Below are 24,788 nucleotides of genomic sequence, written 5' to 3'. Positions count from 1 at the left end.
TCTGGAAGAACTAGTGAACTCTGCTTTCCATTGAGGAGAACTGACTGTAGCATCCATGTGCAGTCCAACTAAAGGTGTATTTCCTAAGCCAGGGGTAAATTGCACTTAAAAGGAAACAAATGCCTTTCTGTTTTGAAGTTTTAAATGTCAGAGTAGTTTTACCTCAGAAACCCTTATGCTTTAAAAGAAAATGATAATTTTATTTTCCAAAGACCTCTAGGAAGTTCTGAGTAGATCTAAAGAGCAGATTTCTTTGGTAGTTCCATGATTGTGAACATTTTTGCTTTCATTTGGTAGTGTGAAAGAATGTGTCGCTTAGCCTTTTTTCCTTTTGTGCCTCAGGGAGTAATATTGTAATATACTGTACATCTTGAGATTTTGTCTTGCCTGTCAGAATTTTTTCTAGATCGCTAGTTTGCCTCATGCAAGATGGGGTCAAACCACATATAAATGAAAAGTGTCTCAGTTGCCAGCTGCAGTAATAAAGTTAATATTCAAAAGGAAAGAAATGTGCTAAACCAAGCTAGATTCCTAATATTTTTGTAGCTCCTTGGAGCTAATTTCTGAATGAAGGCAAGCCTTTTTTAAAGCATATTGCATAAAAGAAAAATTCAAATTTTCATTTGACACATGGACTAGTCTTACTGTTGTGCCCTCATCTGTGTGAAATGAGCAGGATGTCTTTCATAATTGTCCTTACTGGCCAACAATGGGCAGAAATACAGAAACCAAAATTTTTAGGGGCTAGAAAGAAGGAAAAAGAAGTTAAGATATTTTACAAAGAGCAGAATGCTAGAGACATGCTTGTGCTTGCTATACTTTCTCACTGAAAGTGAGAATTGCTGGATAAGTGTGAGGCTTCTTTCTGGCTTCCTGACATCCTTGCAAAGATGGTCTGATTTTCACTGGTGTCTCTACACATGTGGAAAAATTGACTTTAGGATAAGTATTTTTGTGTGGATAAGGTTAACAAAGCAAAGGTTAAAGAGAGAAAATGATTCTCTGACTTCTGACTGAGAACTATTGTTTGGCCATTTGAAATGACATCCTGATGTTGTCTTTCAAATAGGATAATGGAGGCTCAAAGACAAAGGTCCTTTTTGAGGATTTTGTTTTGAGAACTGATGATGGACGCATCTTACATGCATTTGTAAAGCCGGGGAAAGACAGTGTTTTTGTTACATGTAGGTGGAGCAATGCAACCTGTGATGGAGCTAATAGTACCTTCCTGTGTACCATAGCTGCATTTGTGGACAAATAGTCACCAGCAAATTTTAATTACAGTTTTTCTATTTCTAGTGATATAGTATATTGTTACTAGTCTAAAAAAAATAAGGCTGTAAAAGTCACAGTAATTTACACAACTCTGCAAGTTGTTCCCAGTACTGCACAATATTCATTATAGTTTATCTAGGAGACTATAAATTCAACCCAATGCTCCACAACTTCTTCGGGGACCAGATTCAATAGGAGACAGGGAATATATGAGGTTTGCCTTTCCCACAGAGTGAATTTGGCAGGGAGAGAACTGCAGTGGCTCTGCCTGTTTCCTGTTGAGATAGTTCTGGCTCACTAATGAATTGTGTGATTATTGACTCCTGTGCGTTGTCAGAAATGCAAAATGAGCAAGAATAAGATGCTTGTTACCTGTTCTCTCTGTCTTATGGAATAGGCAGACTATTTGTGGGCAGAGACAAAAGGGTGTTCATTTTATGAGGGGTAGGTGATCTGAGCTTTGTTTCTCTGAACACGTCGGCTGGCTTGCAGCTCAGGTCAGTGTGCCCTTCTCATCCATGCTGCTGATGTGCTGACATACATACTAATTAGTCTTCAGCCAGCAAGTTGCACTGGAGGACACTTCAAGTAAGAGATTCAATAGCTCAATGCTTTTAGATAGCTAATTAAACAGCTTCTGCAGGTGTTAAAACAAATTAGTGTGAATTCCAGATGCCTAGCAAACATCAAACAGGAAAGAACAGTAACAGAAAAAAAACCCACCTTTTCTGATCTCTGTGTTGTGCCTGTTTTTCTGAAAGGATATTTCACAAGTTCAGATTCGCACATGTACATGACTCATTATTTTTATGAAAAAAATATGAATAAAACCAATTTGACCTCAGTGTCTTGAAATGTCTGACTTAAATGTGAACCAGACTGGGTTTGCTTGCTTTATTTTCAAACAGACCATTTGAGATTTCAGTGACATCTTCCTGATCTCCATTCCTATAAATGTTTTCTTTGAATATTATGGCCGTTCTTCAGGTTATGTCTTGGTTTAACCAGTAATGAACCAATTATCATGAACTGCTTCTTCACTTCCTCACCTGCGGATGGGGGAGAGAATCAGAGGGGTAAAATCTGGAAAATTCATTAGTTGAGATAAAGACAATTTAGTTTAACAGGGAAAAGCTGCACACTTTAGCTAAGCAAACCAAGGAAATAATTCAGTGCCTCCTGTGGACAGGCAGGTGTTTAGCCATCTCCGGGAGAGCAAGGCCCCATCATAAGTAAGGATTACTTGGGAAGACAAACTTCACATATTCCCCACTTCTGCCTTCTTGCCCCTACTTTATGTACTGAGCATGATGCCATGTGGTCTGGAATATCCCTTTGGTCAGTTGGGGTCACCTGTCCTGACTGGGTCTCCTCTCAGCCTCCCATGCATCCCCAAAGTCCTTGCCATCATGGCAGTGCCAAAGGCAGAAAAGGCCTTGGCTCTGTGCAAGCCCTGCTCAGCAATAACAAAAACATCTCTCCATTGTCAACCCTGTGCTCAACACAAATCCAAAATGGTCCCATACCAGTTATTGTGAAAAAAATTAACTCTACCCCATCTGAAACCACCACAGAGTGTCTTCTGTGCTCTAATCTTGCCCAGTTTTTTTATCTTGCCCAATTTTTTTTGGAAACTGCAATCATTAAACTTTTCTAAACAAATTGCTTAGATATTCTAAACATATATAAGAATTGAGTGTGTAAGGTAATCTCTTTAACATCTTCCTTGGGATTTTTCTTTTCTAGTGCCATTACTTCAGCCAAGAAGCCCATAAAACTTTTCAGGATACATTTATAGTTTCAAGTATTGGAATTGTCTGTTATTCAGTGTATTCTGCCTCTGAAGGTGGTCAGTGCTTGTGAAAACATAAAGAAAGGGAGGGAGAAATGTAGTGATACTTCCTCAATATATTTTTCCAGCATAGACTTTCTGGGCCAGAGGTATGAGTTTGGGCTTTTTGCCTCCGCCTAAACTTTTCTCCCAATATATTTGTCCAGTTTCTTTTTGGATTTTAATATGCCTCAGCTATCCACAACATATTGCAGCAGTGTATTCCTGAGAGAGGAAAGAAACCATACAACTCGTCCCAGACACACAGATTTTCAGCCATTAATCCCAAACAGAAGACAGTGCCTCTCTCTAGTCTATGGCTAGACCTGTGAAATTTCTTTTTGAGTGAGATTACAATCTCTTTCTTGGCATGTCCAACACATTTAAGGAGCAGATTGAATCCCTGCATTGATTTTAATAAAGTTCTACGCTATAAATTCTACCTATATATGACATTAAAGAAACTGGGCACTAGCCATCTATGAGCTGGATGTTACAATGCCTAAATTCCACTTGCAAAACTAGCCTACAAGCTTGAATAAGGCATTTTGACCTACTGAATTTAATGCCTCTTCAGACATATTGCAGATCTTCATAACTAATCTTCTATTAAGCACATTTACCTTCCGAATGCTTTTTTCCTTCTGTTTTTTAAGTGATGATTTTTGTCCTGAAATTTTATTAACTATCTTTGTGTGTTGTTTAGTAGTGTTTAAAAAAACTAAAATAGAATATTTTTCTCTCCTTGTGGAAAGCACCACAAAAACTCACCACGTCAATATATAAATTAATTATGATTCCATATCATGAAAGCTGCAGTTGAGACAAAAGGGAACATTTGAGCAACTCAAAAATAAAATCAACAATGATGAACAAAGCAGAGCATTGCTTCTGTACATGAAGGAAGTAAAAAGCTGGTAGGGAGATAGAGGCCAGTAAAATAATGAGTTAATATAAAAAGATGTGAATACTCCCTATTTCACATAATACAGAACCCTAAGGGCATCAAATTAAACTACAAAGTGTCAGGTTCTAAAAGTTATGGGGGTTAATTGCTTTTTAGAGGCGTTTTACCATCTACCTAGCAGACTTGTGTGTTTGTATTTTGACTTTGGGAGGGGTTAAGAAACAAATTAAAGGCTATGAGTTGGCATAGCATAATTTCTGATTACATACGTTTTTGCATTCAAGAATTGTAAAAGACTGAAGCAACAATGAAGTGAAACTTTGCATGCATTTAAGTGTAGTAGCCAAACTGTTGAAGCAGCTTTAGACAAGATCCTGAAACTTCTTACATTTTTTTCAAGGTTAGCTTTTCCTCCCTTGAATGAAGGAAGTTAAATGCTCAACTGCCTGATTTTGTAAAATTCCAAGATCTTGTCCCTGGGGGCATCACCACTAGTACCTAAACTATATAAAAGTGGTTCTTTTGAGTTTGGCCTTATATGCTTTGTCCGTTCATTTCACTGCTTGCAGTGAGTTGCAGGTTTTCCATTGACTCGTTTGCTTTTTGGCCCTTCCAGCTGTGAAATTACAGAGTTGCAATCTGCAACTGAAAGGTAACCATAACCACCTAGAAAATGTAAGGTGTGTCTTAGAGACATAAAATCTTGGACTCACTGTAGTGCCTCATCTTTAGGCAGAAGTGAAGTAACTTTCTGCTGCAAATCCTTGTAAATTATTATTATGGAGAGGAAGGATAGTGTGTATGCAAGCTGGCAAGTTTGCTTCCCTGTTGCCGGGATGGTGGTCCAGTCCTGTGTTTGCTGCCAGGAGTGGCTTTAGGTCAGCTCCCTGTGTGTTGGACAGTCTTCCTGAGTTTTGTATGGGAGTGGTGTAGAAGCGTGTAGAAGCAGAATAATCACTATGATAAGCTGCTGCTTTTTCTGATTTCACTTTTTTAGTCTCTGTGAACGCGTTTATTTCCTATGATCCAAAACCTGCAATATAGAACATAGATACTATAAATCCCATGCTCAGTTTTGTTTTGTTAAATGTTAGGTCTTTGGAGTAGGTCTTGGAGTGTCAAATGTTAGACCTGGGTACTCCTGTGTTTTATCAATCTCCATGTATAGTCACAGTGATATAGAAATCCTGTGAAGGATTTCTGTATAACTGTGGAAGAGGAAACTGTGAAAAAGAACCGTGAGAAGATCTGTGCACCTGGAAGCAACAACTTTAGCAAAGTTCCCAATGGCATTAACATTCCTAGTATCTAGAGTTAATGTTCTTACTCAACATGTGTTTCAGCTCATATTTTCTGGTGCTCACTTTCCAAGATGAATAATCTTTGGGGATTGAAAGACAATTACTTTCTTTCAAGGAGGGGTCCAAATATTTCAAAAGCAATTTTACATACAGAATAGATCTATTGATACATGGCTATGGATCAGTTTAATTTTCTCTACTGTATGTTTCTTATTCTTTGCAACTGCAAAGAATGCTGGTCTGCTCCAAAGGAACTTGATTTTTAATCTTAAAACATTATAATTGTAAACAAGCAACTGTATTCTTTAGACCTCTCAAATTAGCTTAAGCTTTACTGTGCTTAAAAGATGCATGTTTATCTAGTCTGCAGAAATCTGCCTTTTTTCTCTCCATGAATTCCAAGAAAAAGTGTGTTTTCTGAAGAAGTTAGTGACAACATCTGCTGCTTCAGCTAGATACAAAGTGGGACAGACACATGAGCTGTGGAGTCTGCTTTACTCTTGGGTTGATTACATCTTCCCACAAATCAGAAGTCCTTTAAGGGCCTTTAGAAAATGCTGTACAATCTGTCTGTCTCTCTGCATGAAAAGTAATTCCCTGTTGTTTGGGCAGGTGTAAGGAGAAAGTTGTCAGCATGCATATGCCTGAGAGACATGTGTCTGCCTCAGGATTGACTGTTAACTTCTAGGCTCTAAAGCTGTGGGGAAATACTGAAGAATAATAGTCAAGTATACTGTGAGATCTCTGTAAAATAAACTGGTTGTCTTCTTTAGGTGTGTAGGTGTGCTACAGAAGCATATACAGCAGGTGAAAAAATACTCTGTTGGAAGGCTCTACATTTTGACACCACTCTGTAGATGCAATGTTGTATAGGGGGTGACATTTATTTGGACTGCCTTTGATCTCATTGATTCTGGGATTTTTCATTGCCAAGACAAAATATCCTAATATATTTTTTAGTTGCATTTATTTTCAAAATACTGTCTTTCTTTGGGCCTATGTATTCTGAATTTTTAGTCTTACAATTTGGAAAGCAAGAAATTCTCCCTACTGAAAGAATCCTTCATATGATGGTGAATACAGTGCTACTAGTGTATAATTAGACATGCATCTAACAGCTTTGATAGCAAAGCTTTCACCGATTCTGAATTTAGTAAGCTAAGTCCCTTTGTTATAACCTCAATGCTGGATTGTTTGTATGTTGAGCTGGGATCAAACCCCAGCAGTTGATGGTGAATGCAATTGATATAGTAACCTAAAATGTCTTTAAAAGTAATATTAAATAAAACATGAAATTATTTTAAACTTTTGTTTTGTATTTACTCTTGCTTTTGGGTGGCAGTGACTTACCTATTAATGTCTATGAAACCTAAGATGAGGCTGGAAGTTAACAGGCACCTGTGAACCAGTAGTCGAATCTCAGCCATTGAAGTGTAAATGTAAAAATAATTGGTAGTTCTTTTTCTTAGTAATAAACAGAAATTTGTTTGCATCATATGTTACATGCCCAGTTTTCCTGCTGATTTTATTTATTGTTCAAATTTCCCTGCTTCTGTAGAGCTTAGGAATGTATTTGGTTACATCAGAACTTCTGCAGATCTTATAGGTGCTTTCATGTAGGGTTTTGGTCAAGATCCACCTGTCTTCCAAAAGCTGCTGGTATTCTTGATTGTTAAGGTGCTGCTTTGTTTCCTAGGCATGATCAGATATGAGAGACCTGAAAATGATAAGGTGTTGCACGAGGAAGAACTCCAAATGAGAAAGGACTACTCGTGTGGGGATCACAGGCACTTTCTTGTGTCAGAAAGAGTTCAGCATGCTCTGTAGCTCCCATTACTGTAAGAAAAGGATTGCCTCTCTTTTGCTTGTGCATATTTAATCTTTTTAGACATCTAGAAATCAGATGGACTCCAAGAAAAAAGCCTTTAATTTCTTACTGGTGTTTATGCATCGGATGCTTGCCAATCCTTTCCAAGAAAAAAAAATTCCAGTCTAAACATCCCTGGTGCAACTTGAGGCTGTTTTCTCTCATCCTGTCACTTGTGACTGAGGAAATTGAGATTGACCCCATGTCACTATGACCTCCTTTCAGATAGTTGTAGAGAGGAGTAAAGTCTCCTTGAGTCTCCTTTTCTCCAGAATAAACACCCCCCTACTCCCTCAGCTGGTCCTCATAAGACTTGTCCTCCAGTTCCTTTACCAGCTCTGTTGCACTTGTCTGGACTTGTTTCAGCACCTCAATGTTTTTCTTGTAGTGAAGGGCCTAAAAGACATTCAACACATCATGGATCTAGGCTTGGATCTAGGGTTCTTATGGAAAACAAATGTTTGTGTCCTCCAGAGTCAGCTCTGCTCTCGCTGCATGGATGTACAAGACAGTTTTTGAGCTGCTTTAGTGTACACAGCATGATGTTTGTTTCCAGGTAAACTTCACATTCAGGTTGCCTTTCCATCTGCTGTTTTAGCATATGATTGGTGAGCAATGTGATTTAGACAGAGAGGGAAACATCCTAATTAACTTTCAGAGGCTTAAGCACTCTCTTCTTTTCGTCATAAATCTCATAAATCCCTGTGAATACCAATTGAAACTGCATTTATTGTCTGTGTATATAATAGCATCCCCATTTCCTATACTGGATGAGATGACTTAGACTTGCAAATCTGCCCTCCTGTGGCTTGTTTCTCTCAATGTCTAAATTTACAGAGACTGGTGGTTTGGCTAGGAGCACTCACAAAGAAACTGGATATTGGAAGCAAGGAGGCTAAGGCACTTGTTCCCTTTCAGTTTTTCATGTGAGGGGTATGTGTTTCTGTGGAGTAAAATGCTGTCCAGGGAGGTATTCAGTTCCTATCTCCAGGCTGTTCATCACTACCACTCCTGGGTTGAAGTCTGCACCACATTTTCACTAGGGCTTTGTAGCTGTGGTATTCAGGCTGGAAAGACAGGATAGTGTAGGGGGAATAAGACATAAGGGTTTGAGAGAGAGTAAAACTCTCTTTGTGTACATAAGTGAAGGACATAATTCTTGGAGCTGGAGGAATGGGTGTGTGAGAAATTCTTCAGCAAGGTGAGAAGCCATACCAGCATGACTGAAAAAATCATACAGGAAAAGGATCCCATCCCAAAGGTCCTTTATTTTCGCTTGTCATTTACCAATGTGATTGTGACATGAAATGATTTTCTATGCCAATAGGCATATGAAAACTTACTATCTCAAGAGCAAGAGAACTGTAGTGTGCCTTCTGCTAAGGCACAAGGTCATACCATGAAGGGACAGGGCAAAAGGAAAAGCTATCCCGGAATGGGGAAGAGAACTTGGGAGTTTCCTAACAGGTTTCTTTAGCTCACTATATCAGACCAGTAGCAGAGAAATATCTGGTTTGTCTTTAGAGACTGTAACTCAGTGCAGTGAATAAACGGATTAGTGTATGGATGCACCTGCTGTGCCTGTCATGAATATTTAGGATTTAAAGTGGTAAAAGCAGGAGTCGTGAATGGATTAAAGAACATGGAAAACACCTGTGAATGGCATACTCCCAGATCTCTTAGAATTTTTATCAGTGAAACTGCTCTCATGCTTGTGAACACTTTTTAGCTGATTTTGGAAAGAGAGTTGTAATAATGACTGTAAACCAACATCTGTCTGGCAGCTAATGATATGGTTTTGCCTTATTGTTAGGATTTTTTTTATTGCTATGGTGTCTTGGCAGATAGAAAAAGTCTTACTGAAGTTTGCCTTGAGTTGTCTACTGAAATGTGGCAACCTATGACTATCTTTAGACTAATATTTTAATACTACTTTAATGCTGAGATCACTGAATCAATGTAGACTTGGGCAGTGAAATTACAGACCATGCAGATACCTCAAGGGATACTTAATATTTGACTACAATTATTAATCATTAGTTATTAATTACTAATAATTATTCTAATTATTAATTATTAATTATTAATTATTAATTATTATTTATAATTAATCTAATTATTAATTTTAGTCATTTCTTTAAGGTCTGCCACAAGAGACATAGATTTGGTCTTTGCCTTTAGGTGCTTTTTGCTACAAGGATAAAGGTCAGATGAGTGCAAGCCAAGAGATACAAAGGGCAATGATAACTTAAGGCATTTAATATCTGTTTTAGAATAAGTACCATATTTTTATTTTGTTCTTTGAAATACCCTAAATTTTCCTTTGCGCTGAAAAGTAATATGTCATGTGAGTGAAATCCTTCAGTATGAAATATGACTTTCTCTTGTTCGTATTCATAATAGTCTTTCTATATATGTTGGAAAAACAAGGGCATACGTCCTGGTTTTTCTAGATACCATTTTCTGGAAGAAGTTTTAGTATGGTAATTGTGTGGAGAGCATTGACTGATCATGCAACTATATATCAAACCACAGCTACTTTTGATACGGAATACATCATTGTAAAAGAACTACCTGTAGGGCAAAATTGCAAGCATTGAACATATTTGTGAAATTCCCAATTGCATCACCAAAAGTACTGACAGCTCTTCTCCCTTTTCTGAGAAATTACATGATTGAGCACTTTCTTCCAATAAAGATGTTTGTGTAATCCAGGTTTTGAATGGCAATTCATGTTTTTCTTTTCTGAACCTACAGTTATGTTCCTAGATTTCTTTTAATAAATAGCTTTACTGGGAACCTTAAAAAAGCATGCTACATGAGCAGTTTAAAATAATTTAGCCCTTTAAGTTTTATGATAATATCAGCTGTAGAGCATAATTCTGACAAACACTACTGTTCTATAATAAATGCAATCAATAAAACTAAACTTTATAATTAAAATTATTCAGAAGAATACTTATCTCTGAATGTAGCACAAGCAGACAAGCCTATTATTTCTCCTCAAAAACCCTCATGCTAGTGTGGATATACATTTTTATGATTACTCCTTAATTGTAATATAAGATTAATTGTAATTCACAGTGGTTTTCTCATCATGCTGTGACAATAGAAATATTATATGAAGCATTGCACCTTCATTGTCCAATTTGGGATTTTTTGGAATTTAGTACTGAGTGATGATTACTGCAATGACTCAAAAAATGAGGGGGGCTAAATTTTGCCCAGCAGGTTTTCCACTGCAAACACAAAGATCCATCAGTGACTCCTAAGTAAGCTTTTGCCATTCTACCATCTTATGAGGTTAAGTAGCCAAACCACTGGTGTGTTATCAAGACCTTTCTAGCTACCAATGCAAAGCACAGCATCATGAGGTCTGCTATGGGAAAATTAACTCCATCTCTGGAATATTTAATGTAGTATGCTGGGTAGAAGAAGAAAATACAACTTTGTCCTTGTTTTTGGTGGGCAATATTTTCAAGTGTTTTGACAGTTTATTATAATATGGGGAAGGCTCATCAATCCATTCTTCATGGATATGCCCAAAAATAGACTTCTCACAGAGAAAGACATTGTAAGAGTTGTTATGTGTATGGAATTCCTGGTCAGAACAAATGATCATGTCCAGTTTGCATATTACAAATGCTGTAATTTGAAAAATCTCAAAGGAACATTATTATCTGTTCTGTTTTTTCACTTTACATAGTTTCCTCTGAAAAAAGGTGATAAAAACAGTCAGTGAATTACTTTTAAAATAACTGTATTTTCAGTGGGGTAATGCTGGAATGGGAAAGGTTATGTGCCTTATGCATTTATACAGCAATGATGTACACTTTCTCATGATGGGTACCTCATGAGGGTTTCTTTTACTTTTCTCATCAAATTGTTCACGTTTTGAATGAAAGGGTAAGTAGAATCCTACTTTCTTGTAATCTTGAAATTAAAAACCGAGGAAAGATGTTTTGCAGTATTGTGCAAAATTTCACATTTTCTATAACTTGACTCCTGGGGCACTACGTTGCGCTATGAGCTCATCAAAGAGATTTTCTTCTGTCTGTGTCCTTACTTTGAAATTACTCATTCAGCATTGAATTTTAATGCAAAATGCAACTGAAGTTCAATATGAAATCAAAGGGAAAACTGAGTCTTCATTGACTTTGTGTATGAAAAAATTTGAGAATCTATGACTTGAGAACAAAGAAAATATTCGTCAGTCAGGCACAGAACTGTACTGTCCCAGTTTTCTCATACCAGTCCCAACCCAGTGTTCCCAAGAGCCTCCCCACTCTTTTTGGTGCACACTCTGTTACCAAACTAAGTTAGGGCTTGTTTCTATCCTTCTCTTTCTCACTGTACTCTGTATTTTCTCGCAATGCATCCCTGGGCTTACTGACTACATTTACTGCATGGCTGGGGAGCACAGAGTCTGATACCATTCCTGCAAATGAGGTCGTATCAAGGAGAGATGCTGAATCAACCGCTCTACCAAACATGAGAAAAACCCACCCCCAATATCAGTGATTGTGTAAGTAAGAGGACCTGGAAGACAGTTATAAATATCCCTCCCCCTATATTTCAGGTAAGATGTGTAACTTTGAAGTCTGGGAGCCTCTGAGCTGGAGATGAACTTAAAGAAAAAACTTACCCATTATTCCCCATCTGGACCGTTTTTGAAATAGTCTTCCTTTAAAATTATCTACTTAGAGTGCTTTCGTATGGGTTAGCTTCACGTGTTTCCAAAGCAGATGTTATAGTGCATTAGAGTGTGAACTTGAGAAATGCATTGAATTCTGCAATATGAAGGGGTTTGAGTGTCTAAAGTAGCATTCGTTCAAGAAAGGAAGTTCTGACTGCAGCTGTTAATGATTTTTCAAGGCAGTGACATTCCCTCTGTGACCAGAAATTCAGTAATCTCCTAGAAACAGCTCTCGAGACTTTCTACAAAATAACTGTAGAATCCTGAGGTTTCTGGCAAGATTTATCATCAAAAGCATCTCTAGGACTCTCTTGGTAGCCACTGGAATAGACCCGCTGCTGGTATTTGCGAACTTATGCTCCTTGAAATCTATGCTGCTAATGACAGAATGGTGTGCTGTGATTGTGATGATATGTAAGTAGGAGTAAGTTGCCTTTATGGATTTGCAGTGAAGTAGCTGATCAGGCCAGCATGTGTTTGGTTTTGAATGATTTAGAATGCAGAGCTGTCTCAGAGATCTCTCTTCAATGCAAGATCATGAAAGTATAAAAAGAAATATACTTTACTGCTGAAAATATCTTTGAATCAGTATTTGAATCCTATAAACTGAATATAACATATTTATTTTTCCTGGAAAGGACTTTAGGAGAAGGCCAAAAAGTGTCAGATTTTAAGTAGTGAACAAAGGCCCTTAGAAAGGGCAAAGAAAGACAGTGGCTGATGTAACAGAGGTCCAAAACTGCAGAGGAAAGAAGAATTTGGAAGAATATGGGAGGATATCCTGTACATGGCAGTTGGTGACAGTACTCTTGCAGAATGGAATGTTGCATTATTTGGATGACAGAAATTAAAGAAGATCCTGTGCAGTATGGAACTAAACTTTCAGAAAGATAACTCTGCCTTTTGAATTGCTACAAAACTGAAATAGGTTTATGTTTCTGCAGCATCTTCATGAAGCTAAAGTTTCTTCTTTCCACTGCTGTTACTGAAGAAAAACTTGTGTGCTGGACAGAGTTTCCTGGTTTTGATGAATGGAGGTCCAGCATGCTTCCCTGTTAACTAGAAAGGGGATATCATCATTGCTGTCTCCTGTGGGATATCCTTCTCTGGAGAATTTAATCACTCTCCTTTTCATTGTCTAGCTGCCAAATGCCCCCAGAAGTTAAGAGTATTTATATACTTTCCTAATACCATTTTCCTACATACAAGACTTGCAGTTGCTGGAGTATTGTTTGAGCACAGGGATTGTTCATCTATGAAAAAGAAGGGAAGCAGTCACCTAGGAATCTTTCCATTAAGAACTGCTTCTCTGGTCTAACACAAGGAACCTTAAACAAATTAATTGATTGTTCCCCCCAGCAGGCCATGAAGGAATTACTTCAGATAATTTAACTAGGAAAATGGGCACAAAGAGGTGCAAGGATTTTTAGGTGTAGCTTTGCTGTTCCTATATAGTGTTAACCAGAATGGAGTTTTTCAAATCGCTATGATTTCTGAGGTGCTGTGGTAGTTCTTGATTACATCCAATATGAGGTAGTAGGGAGGTTATAAAATTGCAGTTGCACTTTTTTCCCCTCTTCCTATATCTTCAATAGTGAAGCTATAGAGAGCATCCTGATTTCCCCTTGCATGCAACGATCAATATGAACGAACTGCAGCTGTAGTCTATGCAGTCTGTATTGAAGACTATGAAAGGTTACAGTTATAAAATGGAATTTTACAGAAATAAGCAAATAATGACTTGATGGAAAACCTACCTTCTGTCACAGAAGAGCAAAATCTCTGACACACCTACAAATAATTTAATGAATATAGTTAGAAAGGTTGGTTGCTTAAAGTGTTCACAGACGGTTGTTAAGTAGTTTAGTTAGATTGTTTTGGCATTATTATTTATGACATGAGTAAGTGAAATTCAAATGATTTGAAAGAAATCCAGCAAAAATATGAAGACTTGTTTATTCCTTGATGTTCTGCCACATGAACAGGCATGCAATTTACAAAAAATCCCTCCAGATGGCTCTTGGAGCAGGTTGTACCAATTTGCTGTCGAGAGTGTGTGAAGTGCTGCCTGATGGTGATGGGATCAACTCAGATCCAGTGACCTAAGCCATGGTGAGGTACTGAAGTAAATACATGGCAGAGCTTGCAAAATTTTGTAGCTTAGCGCTGCAAAAGGACATGAGGTCAAAGAGTTTCTATCAGTAGTTAACCAGTGCTGCAGATACTGTGGTGGCTTCAGTGTGATCCAATAAAGAAAACAGCCAGTTTAACACTGTTGGATACATTTTTTATCCCAGTGGTTTTCAAAGACCTTTCTGTGACCAGAACATCCCCATATTTTTTTTGCAAAACTTTAATTAATCTCTGTGCAGTTGTAAGTCAACAAGTAATTTTTTTTGAAAATTGTACTCTTCCTTCTTGATTTTTGCCATCTTTTGTTAGTATTTATTTCTGGTCTTTTTCTGAAAGGTTTTGGGGATATGTGATTTTTTTCCTTGGCAGAGTTTGTGTTAATTTTCTAAAGTGTTTTGAAATTGAAAAAGTATCAGTGAAGCATAAAAGAATGATGTAATGATAATAGCAGTATGGAGAAAAGTTTAATAGGATAAGAAGTAGCAGTTTTTCTTTTGTTATTTCTTAAGTGTTGCATTAAGAACTTAATGCTCTGTGGAGAGAATGCCCATGTAAGCTCTAGCAGAAATGTCTGCCCATGTGCATTCCTGCTGGTGTAAGTCCTCTGACAGGTACCATGTGCAAATTTTGCACAGCTTGTAATTATCTGTGCAGCTGGAGCAGCTTTGTGCAGGTCTGAATCTTGATCTTAGGCAGAGTGTTCCTTTCAGGTTTATGGATATGAGCATGTTTGCCTTGGCAGAGTATTCCTTCTGCTATGGGAATACATTACACTAACAAAACAAACTACTGTTAAAAGAATTGAGGGGTTTTTGGTAAAGGGAAAATATCTTTTAAGGCTTTTAAATGGTACTGTAAATCTGTGTACCTTTTAAACATGTGTTGTGATGAAAAAGGTTCTTAAAAAGTATTTATTTGGGAATACAAAGGTGTTGGCGGTTTTTAACTGGCCATTGCTGTTTTAATTTTTCTCTAAATCTGACAGATACACGCTGAGGCACTGCTGTATCAAATTTCAAACCAGTCTCAGTTTAGGTTTCATCTGACAAATAGTCACATTAATATCATAAAAGCCTGAATATTTCATGGGACCTGCTGGGGCTGTGTACATTGCTCACATGAGTCACCTTGTACTGACTCACTTTTCTCTGCTGGACATTTACTTACTGAATATGAACAGCATTAATTCCTGCACAAGAGGGCGGCTGGCTTGAAAAATTAAAATAGCATTAAGTGGCAGAGGAAGGTAGAAATACCATTGCCATCTTTTGTCTTTCTCTCCTCTACAAGCAGCACTCATGGCACTCAGTATAGCCTTGCTCCCTTGATGGGCTACAGCCATAAATTTGTCCTGTTCCCATCTATTCCACTTTGACCTTTCTGGACTGTTTACAGGCTCCTCAGCAATGTCAATTTGAATCTGGCCAAACCAACAATGAAGACCAAACAACAAAAAAGCTGTATCAAAACAAGTATTTGGGACAAATGGCCAGCTGAGAGCTCAGAAACTGTACTTCCTGCTTCTGATGCTGCTGAGGAGGATGTGAAAGGCAGCTTTTCTTCTGAGAGAGACTGTGGTCTCATCCACTTTGATCCTTCTCATGAATGTAGAGGTGGCAGCAGCAGCTCTGCCCAAGTCCTCTGTATTTAGCTGTGCAGACAGGAGGCAGAGAATTAGGTTAAGTGCTGCATATGTTGTCTGGTTGGGCCTGGTAAGACAAAGATCCAGGTGGCTGGAATAGGCAGAGAAGTAGTTATTACAGAGGTGCATTGAATCAGTCAGTAATTTGCCTGTGTCTAAGTGTATTTTGAAGCTTTGTTGCAGCTTACCAAAGACAGAAACAGGCTCCTTCAAAATGTTTTTTTTTTTTTTGGATCCAGGTCAAGTAGTGCATTTAGGACACTTTTGAAAATTAATATAACATTGTTGATGTACTGCATAATAAAGGAATACTGTAGCTATGTTGGCTGGACTGTATGTTATGCCAGAAACTTCAGCTCTGCAGCAGCAGACATCTGTAAGTTGGCAGAGTTGGCAAAGAACCACAACAAAGCAGATTTTGGTGTGGGGCAAGTAAATTCCTTGTTTTGAGCATATGCTGGAGTATCATCAATATTAAATGACAGTGTTCAGTATCTATCTTATGGAAGGTGTATCTACTTATGGATAACATAAGGAGGATCATAGTGTCAAAAACAACCTCTCCTTCAGCCAAGAATGGGAGCTTATAAGTTTCTTTTCATTCATCGGATGTTTTAGAGTGTTGGGAAAAGATGAAATACTTGTTTATATGAGGATATGCATACTTCCTCATTTCATACCATTAAAAAATTAACATTTGGTAGAAAGTGACAGTAAGACATTGCTAAGGCCATCCTTGCAATGAAAAGCTGACAAGGATTTGTAACTCACACTGTTGCCAGCTGCATGTGCGTGGTGAGACTAGATAATCCCAATTACCTTCAAAACCATTTTTCTGAGTGAGAAAATTTGTATTCAGTTCTCAAGCTATTAAACATGTTGATGTAAAGGTTTGAGAGTCACAGTTACATGAAGGCCTTGTTATATTACTTAAACACCAAAGTGATTATAACTGTAATTGACTGACTATATTTTTGTACATAAAGGAGAGAAAAAGGCAGCCCTGTCTGTCATTATAGGTTTGGGGTTTTTTTCCATTTTGGCCTTCTTTTTGCATTTCATCCCATTCCAAGTCCTTCTAATTTTCCACATTTTTAGATTGTAACTAGTTCTGTTCTACCTAACTGGAGTGTTTTCTGGTTATCTGATTTTAGAATGTTCCTTGATCATCCTCTCACACCTTTCTTAAATAATGAGCTTGAATCAGGTTTGTTCACATGAAGACGTTTTGCAGAACCCTTTTAACACGTTGATATGAACATGCCAGTGGTTCTGAATATCTTTATATGTATTTGTGAGTGTTTGTGTGGCTTTTGCCACTGTCTGGAACCAGCAGTTTGAACCATTGTTAGAATTTCAGATAAACTTCTTTGGCTGTGGTGCATATGGCATGCAGCTCTGAGTGGATTAGTTACAGTGCCCATCCTCCTCTGACTGGCTCCAGCAGAGAGACAGATGAATGACCCATAAGTCAGCTCTGGAACAGGATGCTGGCTTTGCTCCAGTTGCTATGACTGTGCACCACACCAGCTCGGAGGCTGAGGTGTGAGCTGTTGGGGCAGTATCAGCAGGTGGGTCTGCCAGCTGAAGCTGCTGACCTGGCACACCCACCTAACATTCATCCTGTGCTCTTACATCATCTGTTTCACATTCAGCTTGTTCACGTAAACCCTCAGCCTCCACCAGTTTCACAGCTGGATACCCAAAACAGATGGAGAACACTGCAGTCTTGTTTTCTCATTTTGCTTTAAATAGCATGTACTGTTAGCACCTTGGGGAATACTAGATAGAGACATCAACATTTTCTATGGGTGTTTCTCAGGACTTGCCCTTGGCTTCTTCCTATGACTTATCTGCTGTAAGATGCTGAGGCACTGATTGCACACTTGCAGTGTGATTGCTTTAGGTCCTAACATCCTTTTGAAGAATGAGAGAATACCTCATCTGCTTTCTGAGTAAGTATTTTACTGTTAGAGGTGACACAAACACTTTCTTTGTAACTCAAATTCTGCTGTCCCATGAGAAGATAATTTCACTGTATTAACAGCAACATTTTTTCAACTTAAATCTCCCCATTTTGTTATTGGATGCAGACCAAGGAAATTATGCTCATTTCAGAAGTATTGAGAATACCATTTGAAAGAATCACAGAAATTGTAACCAGGATGCTCCAAAACCTAATACTTACTCTTTGTCAGGTGCTCTTCATTTAATGAGCAGGATTTTTACCTTTAGAATTATTCAAACAACAAAGTGCATGGACCTGAGCCTCTCATGTTTTCAGTCATTGTGATTTAAAATGTTACATACACCCTTGAGAGTTCTCAAACTAAAGATAATCTCAGTTCCAATTTATATTTCCTTGCATTTGATGGTGATGATGTATATGCTACAACAAACAGCCACAAAATAATTTGGTCTATAGCTTATCCAGTTTTTGCATTTTCTTGTCTTTTAGACAGTTAATATCATTCCTTAAATGTGCTTTATTTAGTTAATACATCCTGACATTTTTTTTTACTCCTTCCAGATTACAGTTTAGGTAAGTTATAGATAAAAATGTAAATAAAATTAGTGTTATAATTTATAAAGTGCCCCTATTCCTAATATAAGTTTTTACATGACAGCAGGTGAAAAAAACATGAATGGGAATGTTTTCAGAATTCACAAACAGGGCTAATCTGGCTGTATATTAGAATTTCAGAATCACAGAGTGGTTTGGATTAAGGGATCTTAGAAATCATGTAATTCCAATGCTCAAAACACCATCCAATCCGGCTTTGAACACTTTCAAGAATGCAATGTTCACAAGATCTCTCAGCAACCTGTTCCAGTGTCTTACCAACATCACAGTAAATAATTTCCTCATAATACATAATCTAAAACCTATCCTTTGCCAGTTTAAAGCCATTCCACCTTGTCCTGTCATTGCATGCCATTGTATAAAACCCCTCTCCAGCTCTTTTGTAGGTCCCCTTGGATTCTTCAGTGCTGCTGTGAGATCTTCCCAGGGCCTTCTCTTCCCAGGCTGAACAACCCCAGGTGTCTCAGCCTGTGTTCATAGGAGAGGTGCTTCATCCCTCTGAACATATTTGTGGCCTCCTGTGGACTCACTCCAACATGGTCGCATCCTTCTTATGCTGGGAGCACCACAGCTGGATGCAGTTCTCCAAGTGGGATCTCATGAAAGAGGAGTAGAGAGGGAGAATCACATTCCCTGACCTACTGGTCACATTTCTTTTCAATACCCCCAAGTCCTTCTCCTCAGCACTGTTCTCAATTCATTCTCTACCCAGACTGTATTTGTGTTTGGAATTACCCTGAACCAGGTACAGGACCTTGCACTTGGCCTTGTTGAACATCATGACATTCACACAACCCCATCTTTCCAGCCTATCCAGGTCCCTCTGAATGGCATCCCCCCCACACAGCCTGGTGTCATCAGCAAACTTGCTAAGGGTGCCCTTGATCCTGCTGTCCATGTCTCTGTTAAACAGTGCTGGTCTCAGTGCCAAGCCCTGGGGACAGCACTCACCACTGGTCTCCTCTTGCACATTGAGGTCCTTGGGCATGACCATACAGCCAATTCCTTATTCACTGAGTCATCAGTCTCTCAAATCCTTTTTAGGATGTTGTATGGATCAGTGTCAAATGCTTTGCAAAGGTCAGTCACTCTTCTCTTGTCCACCAATGCTGTAACCCTGTCATAGTAAGCTTCCAGATTTGTCAGGCACAATTTGCTCTTAGTGAAGCTGTATTAACTGCCACTCCTTATTTTCCATAGGCCTTAGCAAAGTTTCCAGAAGGATCTGCACCTTGATCTTGCTTGGCACAGCAATTAGCCTGGCTGGCCTGTAGTTCCCTGGGTCTTTTTGTTCCCTTTTTAAAAATGGGGGTTTATGTTTCTTCTTTTCCAGTCTGTGGTATTCTTACCAGACTGTCACTATTTTACAAATATGATGATGGTGGCTTATCCACTTCTGGCAGTTCCATCAGAATTCATGAATTCTTCTTATCAAGCCCCATAGACTTTTGCACCTTCAGACCTCTTAAATGAGTTTTTGAATCAGATCTGCTCTCTTCATTCACCCAGTCCCACCTTTGCCTTCTGCAGCTTGGTGTGGCTAGATGTGAGGACCAAGCACATCTCAGATTCTGACTGTTGTGAAAGAAAAATTGTAAATGGAAGAAGGATCCTGTTGGGGTGGGACAGCCCTGTTCTAAGCCAACTTCCCTTTCCTCCTGGAAGCCCATCCTGACTCACCTTCTAGAGGTCTGGATGCTAATGGGGGAACGAACTGGCACAAAAAATTTAGTTTGCATAAGAGGCATACAGCAGGCTAACTATAAAAATTTGGATCTGCCTGCACTCCTTTTCCGTCTTTTTCAGTTTGTCTAGCTATCCCAGATCCAAACTATCTGTGCAGCAGGATCAATGTGGAACTACAGACTGGTAAACTTCTTTCTTCTCTTTGTCTCTTTTATGTCTTTATTTCTCTCCTGCCTTGATTTGTCTGGGAAAAGTGCACTTATCATATTCTACCCCTTACTCTGTATTGGAGTTTGTTGCAGCAATTGGAAGCTTGTGGAAATGTGTTGTAAAAGTGAAGGGCTTGTTAACCAGTGCTTTTGAGACTAAACAGAGGACTACTTGCCAGAGTTAAGATGCCTGTATCATAAAAGCATAAGAGTTTTCTATCACATGGATTGGTGTCTTTGAACAGCCTGATGAGAATTTATAACAAACATCACCTTCCTTACTGATGGGTTATGAGACAGAGTACTCACCAGTACTGAGGAAAAAGAAGTCTTTGAGTACTGCAGTCTTATCCAAATCCTGGATAGCCAGGTGTCCCATTTTCCTTTGGAGAGGTCCACATTTCCCCTGGTCTTCCTTTTATCATGGGTATATCTGTAGAAGGTTTTCTGGTTGCCTTTGATGTCTGTGGCCAGATTTAATGAAGCTGATCCCTGGCTCTTCAGACAATCTCTCTGCAGTCCTCCCAGTCTGCCTGTCCTTTCTTCCACCCTCTGTGTCCTTCCTTTTTGCATTTGAGATTTTCCAGGATCATCTTCTTCGTCTATCCAGGCCTCACAGAGTTTTTGCCTGGCTTCCTGTTTTCAGGATGCATTACTCTTGAGCTTGAGGTGGTCTTTGAATATTAACTGGCTTTCTTAGGCCCCTCTTCTCTCTAGAAGAAATTATCCCATGGTAGTCTACCAAGCAGATCCATGAAGAGGCCAATATCTGCTTTCCTGAGCTCAAGGATAGTGAGCTTGCTGTGTGCCCTCCTTGCTGCCCTAGGTATCTTGAATTCCACAGATAAATGGTCACTGCAGCCAAGGCTGTATTTGGGCTTCACATATCAGACCAGACTCTTCCTTGTTGGTGGGAACAAGGTCCAGCATAGCGTCTCTCCTTGTTGGCTCCTCTATCACCTGGAGATGGAAATTACCATCAGTGCATTCCAGGGACTTCCTGGTTTACTTATGCCCTGCTGTATTTTCCCTCCACCAGCTATTGGGGTGTTGGAAGTTCCTCATGAGGACCAGAGCTTGTGAATGAATGTCTGGTTGCTTGTATGTATCTATAGAGGTTCTCATCTGCTTGCTCTTCCTGCATAATTCTCTGTAATTGGAAGCTGCATGGAAATTTCTGTTAGGCAAGTCAGTTAGCAGCTGCCTCCAAAGATGTAAAAGAGAATAGAAAAACAACCAACCGTGCCCTCCTCCAACATTGTTTTAGATAGGAGCTGTGATCTGCAAAGTGAGTATCTAAGGTAAAAAAGTCCTTCAGGACTGCAGATAAAACCCGTGGTAGGACTTTGGGATCACAGTTATTATCTCCAAGTCTAGGGAGAGTACTAGACATTTTTGGGAAAGTAGGTAGGAATAAGTCTCTGGTATGGATCAGCTGCTGCATAAACAGATATTTTGAATTGTTTTTATTATTTGGTGTATTATGAATATGGTGTAAGAAGATTTTGTGTGTAATGTAATAGTTGGTGTGAAGTAGGCTTAGGAAAGCAGAAAATGTGAGAGTAGATTAAATAATTCCTTGCTTACATGCAGTCTAGAGAAGTGGGAATAGATTTACATTTAAACTGTAGCCTAAATGTCAGGTGTGGGAGTAGTTTTTGCAGAACTTTCTCCTGGAGTATAAAGTAGAGATTTGAAGTTCATGCCAAAAAGGAATAATAGCTTCATCATGAGATACAGAAGTATGTTGAAGTAAAGGTGGATATTGCTTTTGGCACTTGAGGTGAATTTGTGTAAAGATCAATTTATTGTGAAGAGCTGTGCTCTACTGGGATGTTGGTTATGTCTTGAATACTCTATTTCTCCAAAATCTTTATATTTTTATCTGCTCTGTCTCAACAAGCTTTTTCCAGTAAATAGTTGTGTATATATATGTATTTTCAAGTTAATCTTAACAACAGAAAAGCTTTGTCCTTCACTCTTTTCCTAAGCAGACTGAGTGCTGATATTGAGTCAAGTACAAAACCATACTTCATTTTTGTTTTATAAAATGTAGATCATTCTAGAAAAATGCTCCAAGTGTAGCTTCTAAGTGTAGTAGTTTTTTTTCTGTAATAAAATACATGCTAGAGCTGCAGGGAGATATCCAATCAAGATGTCATAGGAAGCCTTCTACCAGCTTAGGCACTATCCTATGAATGTTCCCGTGTTGTGTAATTTTATGCACATGTAGAATAGAATTGCTTCTGTGTGTGGAAAACTCAAGACACTGAAGAACCTCTTAAACTATGATGATTTAAGAAAATTATACTTACATCATGACTTGAAGTGGGTGTCACTTACAATTCATGAAGGGTCACTCAGAAATATACTATCATTCCAAAACAGAAAAATAGAGAAAAAATAATGCTAGATCTGGCTCTTGTATGCTAGAAAAATCCATGTACTTTTTTTTCCTGTCTCATATCAGCATAAACTTCCTTTAATTCCTCAAGTCTGCATGATCCTGGAAACATCTCTGCATCTTACCTAACTATGACAAGAAATTATTTTCTGAGCTTCCTAATATTTCCTCTCAGCTGGAGGAGAGAGCTCTCTTTTTATGCTTTCAGAACAATTCAGAGATATAGAACAGCATCCTGTCTCTTCTATGCTGACCACCATCCCTTATCAAGTACTCTTTTCAATTTAGTTTTTTCATGTTTTTTAGCCCTGTACTGAATTAGGCATAAAACTACAAGGAAGATATTACTAAGAATCTAATTCTTAGTAAGGAAAAGCTGACCATAGTTTTGGACTTGCAGAAATGTTAAAAAATGTGCACCTGATATTTTTTAAAGTTTTGGGACTAATTATCCCCTCTGTATCCTTGAATTATTCTGTAAAAGAATTTTGCTTTTGAAAGGGAAAGGGCTTAGCTTTTGGAGAGAAGAATGAGTAAAAAGTCCTGCTTGGAAAGGGAAGCCTTTTAAATACACTTTCACACATCCTGTCAATGATAAAAGTGACTTTGTAACCATAAGGAAAGTAGATAATCGGGATCTATTGCGCAGTGTGAAAGAAAATATTCGTTCACATGTGAAAATAACTTTGAGCTATTCAACTGGATAAAAATAGTGTATTTTCATATTTTTTTTACCACGTCACTTTAAAGCTAGACTTAGAAAAAGGTAGAGAAGTTCTGGTCCAGCTGAAGCTTTGCTGCTTGTGGACTTTCAGCCTGATGCTATTTCATGTAAGGGTTTGGTAAGGCAGGATCTATCCTGCCACTTTCTTTCTCCTCAGCTCCCTATCTTTTTCCCTGTCACCTGGTTTGAGCGTGCTGTGAGTCTTATCCTTTACAAAGGAAAGAAGTGTAAAACAGTAAATTGCAGAGTCACTGATGTTGGAAAGCACCTCGGGAAATTGTCTATGACAATCCTCCAGCATGAGGAAAAGGCCAATTAAGGCAGGTTGCCCCTGCCATCTCTAGCTGAGTACGGGATGTTATCAAGGATGGAGATTCCACATCATCTCTGATCAATCTGTGATAGTGTTTGGTCACCTCTATAATAAAAAAGGGGGCTTTGTTACACTTGTTGGCAATTTCCTGTGTTTTGGATTGTTCTCATTGCTCCTAATCCTGTCACAGGACACTGCTTAGAAGATTTTGGCTTTATCATCCTTATATCTTTCTATCAAGTATTTTTACAAATGCACAAGGTCTTTCTGAGCTTTGTCTTCACCATGCTATAGAAGACCCAGCTCCTTCAGCCTGGTGTTCTGTGAAAGATACTGCAGTCTTTTGGGGTTTTTGTGGTCCTGTGATGGACTCACTCTAATATTCCCACATCTCTTGTACTGAAGAGCCTAGATCTCCAGCTGGAACTACAGAAGTATCTTACCAGCTCTGTGAAAAGAGGAGGGACAATTTGCTTGACCTGCTGGCAAAGCTTTTCCTAGGGTGGCCCAGGAAATTGCTGCCCATCTTTGCCATAAAGATGCACTGCATTGCTCATTTTCAGCTTGTTCTCTAGGACTGAGATCTTTCTTCACAAACCTACTTTCCAGCTGACCAACCCCCAGCACATACTGTGTCTGTAGATATTTCTTCTCAGGGACAAGACCTTAAATTTCCCTTTGCTGCATTTCAGGAGGTTTACCCTTTTCTCCAGCTTGTAAAGTCCCTCTGAATGGCAGCACTCAGGAATATTAATTATTTCTTGCAGTTTTCTAGCCACTGAAAACTCTCTGTGAGTGCATTCAGTCCTGTCATTAGTGATGATTTTAAGCAGTGTTGGTTCCAGAATCAATGCCTGGAGTACACTGTGGACAGCTGGCCTTCAGCAGCTTTTTGTGACACTTATCACAGCTCTCTGAGCCTGTCAGTCTGTCAGTTTTCAGTCCACCTTGTTTGCCACTTACTTAGTCTGTACTTCATTGGTTTGTCTGGGAAGGTATGATGTGAGATACTGTGGCACAGTCTGTGAAGTTAAGATAAAGCAACCTCTCTCATTCTCCTCTCTCTCCATGCACCAGGCTGCTCATCTCATCATAGATGGCTATAAGGTTGTTCACTAATGGATTTGCCTTCATTAGTCTATGCTGACTGCTCCAAAATAACATTTTTGTCCTTTATATGTTTGGTCTGTCTAGTCCATCATCTTCTCAGAGAAAA

This window comes from Serinus canaria, chromosome Z (genome assembly GCF_022539315.1).
Source record: "Serinus canaria isolate serCan28SL12 chromosome Z, serCan2020, whole genome shotgun sequence".
NCBI classification, from domain to species: Eukaryota; Metazoa; Chordata; class Aves; order Passeriformes; family Fringillidae; genus Serinus; species Serinus canaria.
This window is presented reverse-complemented; position numbering follows the sequence as displayed.